General features: G+C 41.8%; 1 long non-coding RNA gene across 1 annotated transcript; it reads right to left on the reverse strand.

The window, feature by feature from the left end:
* Positions 1-344: 344 nt before the first annotated feature.
* LOC126060905 (uncharacterized) lies at positions 345-5347 on the reverse strand. The gene is made up of 3 exons (XR_007513682.1): positions 3909-5347; positions 1599-1685; positions 345-884 (listed from the first exon to the last, which is right to left on the reverse strand). It is a non-coding gene; the product is annotated as an uncharacterized LOC126060905 (long non-coding RNA).
* Between the last annotated feature and the right edge of the window lie 1287 nt (positions 5348-6634).

The following is a 6634-nucleotide window of genomic DNA, read 5'->3' on the forward strand; positions in this document are numbered from 1 at the left end:
CCTATAGGGTTGCTATGAGTTGAAATCGACTGGATGGCGATGGGTATGAACCTTGTGGTCTAACTGCAGAGCTTGTCCTCTTCAAGAGTCTAGGGGAGGAGAGGAGCAGCGGAAACAGTGTGTTGTGAAGGTTTTAAAGAAGGAGATAATATTTTATTTGACTTTTAAAATATGAGCAATAGCTTTGTGGATAATGATGGGGGTGTGGGTGAGGATGGGAGAGGATGTGTGGGCACGCTGTGAACAGAAAGCTCAAGAGGTGCTACTTCATGAAGGTGTGAAACACCCTGACATGCTGGGAGTGCTTCAGTTTGGTTGGAGTGTAGACATGAGGGTAGAAGGTAGGGAAGGACTAGGCGAACCCACGGAAGAGGAGTCTAGACAGGTAAACAGGTTTTAACTGGGGGAAGGGTGGTCTGGTGAGCTAAGGAGTTTTAAAAATATTATATTGCTGTTCTTAGTTGCCTTCAAGTCGGCTCCAAATCATAGTGACCTTATGCATATATTTTTGGGGCTTGAAATCTGTGGAAGTATCTTAAGGACTAGGATAACTTGATCAGATTGTTTGAAAAGTTTTCTCCGGTAGCACTAAGAGGAATGAGAGTGGATGAGGAGGGGAGACTGAGGGAGTCCAGTTGCGAAGGTGATGCTCGTGTTGGTTTGACCCACTTAACCACACCCAAGAAATGGAATAAAGGATTTATTTTGTTCTAAGAAAAATAAATAAAATAAAATCGGTTGCCGTCGAGTCAATTCTGACTTATAGCAACCTCGTAGCACAAAGTAGAACTGCCCCATAGGGTTTCCAAGGAGCAGCTGGTGGATTTGAACTGCCAGCCTTTTGGTTAGAAGCTGCGCTCTTGACCACTGCACCACCAGGGTTCCTTTTAAGAAAAAGCAAAGTAAGAGAGTAAACCAAGAGGACAATTGTCTTATAAGGCGATTCACAGAAAGATCCATAGTTCCAATACATCTTCACATCTTTACCACTCCTAGGTCAGATCAGTAGGCTCCCAGGAAATTATAAATTGGGTATCATCCTTGAAGAACACCTTGACACCTGGTTTATCCTCTAGCATATCTCTTCATTGTTTCAACAGACCTCTAGTTGGAGGCCAGAAAAGGAAAATTATTCCAAGGCAGCCTCAGCACTGGAGTTAAAAGCTCATGTTGTAGGGTCAAACACCTCACATTTAAATCCTACCTTACTCCTCACTATCTGTGTCTTCCTGAGCAAGTTTTTTTATCCTACCTGGGCTTCAGTTTTCTTATCTATAAAGTGTGACTAGCAATAGTACACACTTCACAATGTTGGTCTGAAGATTTTCTGACATAGTAAATATAAAACATTCAGAATACTGTCTGGCAAATGGAAAAAGTCAGTAATTATTTTCTAGATAACCATGGGCCTGATTTCGAGGGGTCCTCATTTTCCTGCCAAGCAGGAAAGCTGGCTGTCTGAGTCTGAAGCCAAGGCCCTTTGGCATGAGAAAATATTTTCCAAGAGTTCATTAGGCTGTCCAGCTGTCTTGTCAAGGCCTCAGCATGCTTCCTGTAGAAGAAGACAGGAAACTGTCCCTTGGCTGTAGTACACTTACTATTCAGGATGACTTCTCACCACCGATGAATCCCAGGCTCTTGGACCAACTTCAGAGCCTTCTTTTCCATGAAGCTGAACAGTGACGCTAAATACAAGCATATTTTGATCAAAAAAGAAGACAAATGGAAACCAGCCTTCTACATGTGAAATACCCATAGGTTGTTTGGACTTTGAAATTCTCTGCTTTCTCCCTTTAGCTGATAAAACAGAATCAAGGAGGCCCTCTAATCTGAAGCATCCATCCTTACTTTTGTAATTTACTTGGAGCCCTAGTGATGAAATAGTTAAGCACTTGGCTACTAACTAACAGGTTTGCAGTTTGAACCCACCCAGTGGCTGAGCAGGAGAAAGGACCTGGTGATCTGCTCCCATAAAGATTGCAGCCTAAAAAATCTTAAAGTACAGTTCTAGTCTGCCACATGGGGTGGCTATGAGTCAGAATTGAATTGATGGCCAACAAAAACAATTCACTTGATAGTTCAGGATTTGCCTTCATTGGCGATTCAGGTGCCCCTGGATTGGCTTGATCATAGAGATGAGTTTGAAACTCTGGAGGGAGGACATGTATATCCATAGAGTCTCCAGCAGCAGGTAAGGAATCCAGAGTCCTAGAGTAGAAACCTCTTAGTGTGATCAAAGCTGGACATTGAAAAAGGAAGAGAAAAGATGCACTGAAGCATTTGAATTGTGGTGTTGGTGAAGAATACTGAATATACCATGAACTGCCAGAAGAACAAACAAATCAGTCTTAGAATACAATCTGAATTTTCCTTAGGAGTGAGGATGGTGAGACTATGGCTCACTTACTTTGGACACAACATCGGAAAAGACCGACTGCTAGAAGAAGACATGTCTGGCAAAGTAGAAGGTCAGCAAAAACAAGGGAAACCCTCAGTGAGATGGACTGACACACTAGCCAGAACGAAGGACCCAAACATACCAACGACCATGCAGATGGCACAGGACAGGGCAATGTTCTGTTATACATGGGATCACCATGAGTTGGAGTTGACTCAATGACAACTAACAACAATAAATTATGGGTCAAATTTTCACTAGAAGACTTTCACAGGGACAATTCATCTCTGTATCTACTTCCCCAAGAACTGGGTTTATGAAATCAATAATACTATTTGTTATAGATAAATTGTCAGTGCAGCTTGAATTGACAAAAATTAAGACTTGAAGCCTCTGCTTCACAGAGACCAATTCACTTAAGACAAGCCTCCCTCTACAGCCAGCGGTGATAGTTGTTAGGTGCCAGTGAGTTGTTTTTGACTCAAACTGATGCCATGTGACAGAGTAGAACTGCTCCATAGAGTTTTCTTGGCTGTAATCTTTATGGAGACAGATCGCCATGTCTTTCTCCCATAGAAATGCTGAGTGGATTCAAATTGCCCATGTTTCAGTTAGCAGCTGAGCACTTAACTGTTCACACTACCAGGGCTCCTTCCAGCCACGGGTCTGAGTCAAAATTAGAAGTGAAGTCCACACCTGATAAAGTGAGCCATACACTTGGCATGCTAGCACTTCCATATCTCCACTTCCACATTATCTATGCTCCGGACAGCACAACCAGAGAGAAGAAATCCTGACAGGCTGGCAGAGGTGGCTCCACCTGAGAAATCTTCTGTGCCAAAAAATTTAACACCAACACACCACGGCTGTAACCAACTAAGCCAAATGTGAATGAGCAGTAGACAGATGTCTGCTTAACTTCAAGAAGCTCAAGGGAACATTCACTATACCAAAGCGGCTCTATGTCCCAGAAGAAGATACTTGCACCCCATGGCAAAGCACTCCAGCTGTTCACTGCAGTCCATTCAGGTCTCAATGTGTTCTTCAGGATATTATTGTGCCCTGAATTCCACCAGTCATTTTAATATATGTTCCCAGAACATACCTTATCTAGAGGCTATAAAGATTACTGCTTATCACTACCAAGCATTTCTGTGACACCAAAACCACTATATGAATGTACTCCCTCCCATAGTCACAATCCCATTCATGTGGAAAGGGATACCTCATTAATGGCTCATCTTATGGCTGGAATTGGCCATTTCATCTATTTTGATTATGACCACTCTGCTTATTAACACATGCTTTCACCTCTAAGGCTCCATAGCACTTACCTTCTAACTAACAGCCCATGTCACATTCCAACTCTGAAAAGCACTGTTCAAATTCTACTCTATATCCAAACCTGTACTGCCTCTCATGACAGCAGCAAAGCTACAAGAGTGAGCATATTGACACATCCTAGACAAGAACTTCCATTTCTGAATTCCCTACAGCCAGAACATCTTACCTATCTCCAGGACTGATGTAGACTTAGTATATAAATCGCCATTGTCCTCTATTCAAAGCACTCTGCTTCACAGCTATACCTTCATCTTCACTCTTTCTCTGAAATCCCAAGTCCACTGCCATCGCAGCAAGGGAACTAAATTTGGAGAAGCTGTAAGTCTCACAAGAGGACATACATCACAGTTTTCAATGTGCAAGAGAAGAGAATAACATATGACAACTGGCCTAACTTGGATATGACATCAAAGGGGGACATGTACTCACCACCAGCATCTACTGAGAACCAATGTTTGGAACAAAAGTAAAAACTCATCAGTAGATGTCAAACTTTCACCTCTAACCTAACCCAGTGGGCTCATTTTGTGGATCAGCATAGAAAGTTACAGAACTTCCCTGAAGTCTTCTAGATGGTAATTAGCTGGTTAACTTTCCAAGTTATTTAAAATAGCATATGCAAAAACATGGAGGTATACAACCTAAAAAAGGCTACAGCAGTCTATTATTATTATCATGTCAGTTATTCTTTCAAGGAATATTTATTGATGGCCCAGGTTCTGCTGTAGAAGGTCTCTCCCTTCACTGGCTAACCAGAAGGAAATAGCATACAGATAACTCTCCACAGTCCACTGTAATAGGAGCTTGAATAAGAATTCAGATAAAACTGTAGAAAATTCTGCACAGGCAAGTAAAGGAGCCTATAACAGAGTTAGAGGGACTATCACATGATCTGTACCCATAAGTATAAGTGGGTGTTCACTAAATAGCTAAGAACATTCCTGGAAGAAAGAATGGCAGAAGCAAAGACATGGAGACCAGAAAGAGGCAGGGTAATATTAGTTAGCGTATAAAGCAAACCTTCTGCAATAAATAAAGAGACTGAAAAATAGAGTGACTCAAACAAGAAAGCAGCTTGTTTATTTCTTTGTCCAGAAATAGGCAGGCAGTCTGGAGCCATGTGACACCCCTACTCCATGAAGTCAGCAAGGTTTCAGGTTCCTTCCTTCTTGTTTGTCCATTTGCCACCAATCACTAGTACCAGCACTACCTTCTAGACCATAGGGAAGGTGAAGGAGAGGAAGAGAAGCACACATAAGTTCATTTTAAAATGACATGACCTAGAAGCTGCACACATGGCTTCCACTCTCATCTCAGTGGGTGAAATTAAGCACACCTAGTTTCAAGGAAGCCTGGGAAATGTTTCTAACAGGGCCACCATAGTCAGCTAAGACTCAAGAAATTTCATTATGCACACAAAGAAGGGGAGAGCATATATTGAGGGGGAATTACTGGTTTTTTTTACTGCAGGGTTTGAGAAATCTTGCATAACTCTAGCCTACTGTATGGAGCAGTACAGGTCTTGGGTAAGAAAAACATTTTCTATATTCCAGACAAAGGGAGCAGCATTGCTAAAACAGAGAGGTATACAGCTTAAAAATGGATATACCAAAACCAAAACCAAACCTATTGCCTTCAAGTTGATTCTGACTCATGGTGACCTTGTGTGTTACAGAAGAGAACTGCTCCACAGGGTTTTCTTGATTGTAATCTTCACGGAAGCAGATCACCAGGCCCTTCTTCCACAAATAATGTCTATAGCAACCTATTAATGTTATTATTATGTCAGCATTGTATAAATTTCAGATACAATGACTTTGCAGACCTAGAAATATTCATAGTGGGGACAAAGAAAACCAGGGTTCTGTTAACAACACAGTTGTAGAGAGATTGCCAGATCCCTGCTCTTCTATTGTATTCTACCACAGTAATGTGTCATAAAAGAGATCAGATTAAAACAGGTTATGTTAGTGCCTATGCAGTAAAGGGAAGCTCTGTCTCAGGCCAAAAGAAACATGGGCTACACTATATGATGTGCTTCACAATGTATTTTGGTTCTATCATATTACTAGAAAGCAAGACATCTTGTCAATTATTGTGCATCCATTCTGTGTTTTATTTCTATCATAATTTGGGTCATATTGGTCTGGGATAGCTATATCATTGAGTTGTAGGAGAGAAAGGCAAAAACAGGAGGGAGTGAGGTGGATGAAATGTGAAATACGTAATGTGTGTGCTATGTAAGGTAGCAAACATAGGCATTGTACTTATGCCATATGATATCAAGGCTTAAGCTAATTATTTAAACCTGTAAAATACAACTCTTGTTAAAGAGCCACTATTATGGTCCTCAAAGAAGAATCATCACTTTGGAGGGCTCCAGATTCCTCTTGTCTGACACCAGCGTCACCTCTGAAGTTTTGCAAACAACTGGATATATGGAACATCCTTACAAAAGAGCCTTCAGCTAAGAAAGTTGGCTTAATGCTGATGGTGATGACTGTGTCTCTCAGCCAGGTACATTACCACAGACAGAGTAACAGCCCTCTTGGCACCCAAAGACATTTTCCTGGACATGGTGGTGCTCAGGAATGCCATGTGAGCTTTCCTACTCCCCTGCCCCCATTAAGTAAGAACCTACTGGAAGATTAGCTAGCAGGTGACAGTCAGGGCATAGTAGTGACAGATTTTTAGCTTCATACTCGGAAGACCAGCTGGTCCATGGTGACCCTGCTTTGGCAAGCTCCATTGGCAGCTGTTTAAATGTGTTGCTCTTGGCAAGTACCCACCAGCTGTTCTCACCTGTGGTCACATGCAGGACCTGTCAATTATGCTTATTAGATGTATAAATCTGAGGCATAATCCAACCTGTTACATAGAGCCTCATGCCTG

The sequence above is a fragment of the Elephas maximus genome, chromosome 17 (genome assembly GCF_024166365.1).
Source record: "Elephas maximus indicus isolate mEleMax1 chromosome 17, mEleMax1 primary haplotype, whole genome shotgun sequence".
Classification (NCBI taxonomy): Eukaryota; Metazoa; Chordata; class Mammalia; order Proboscidea; family Elephantidae; genus Elephas; species Elephas maximus.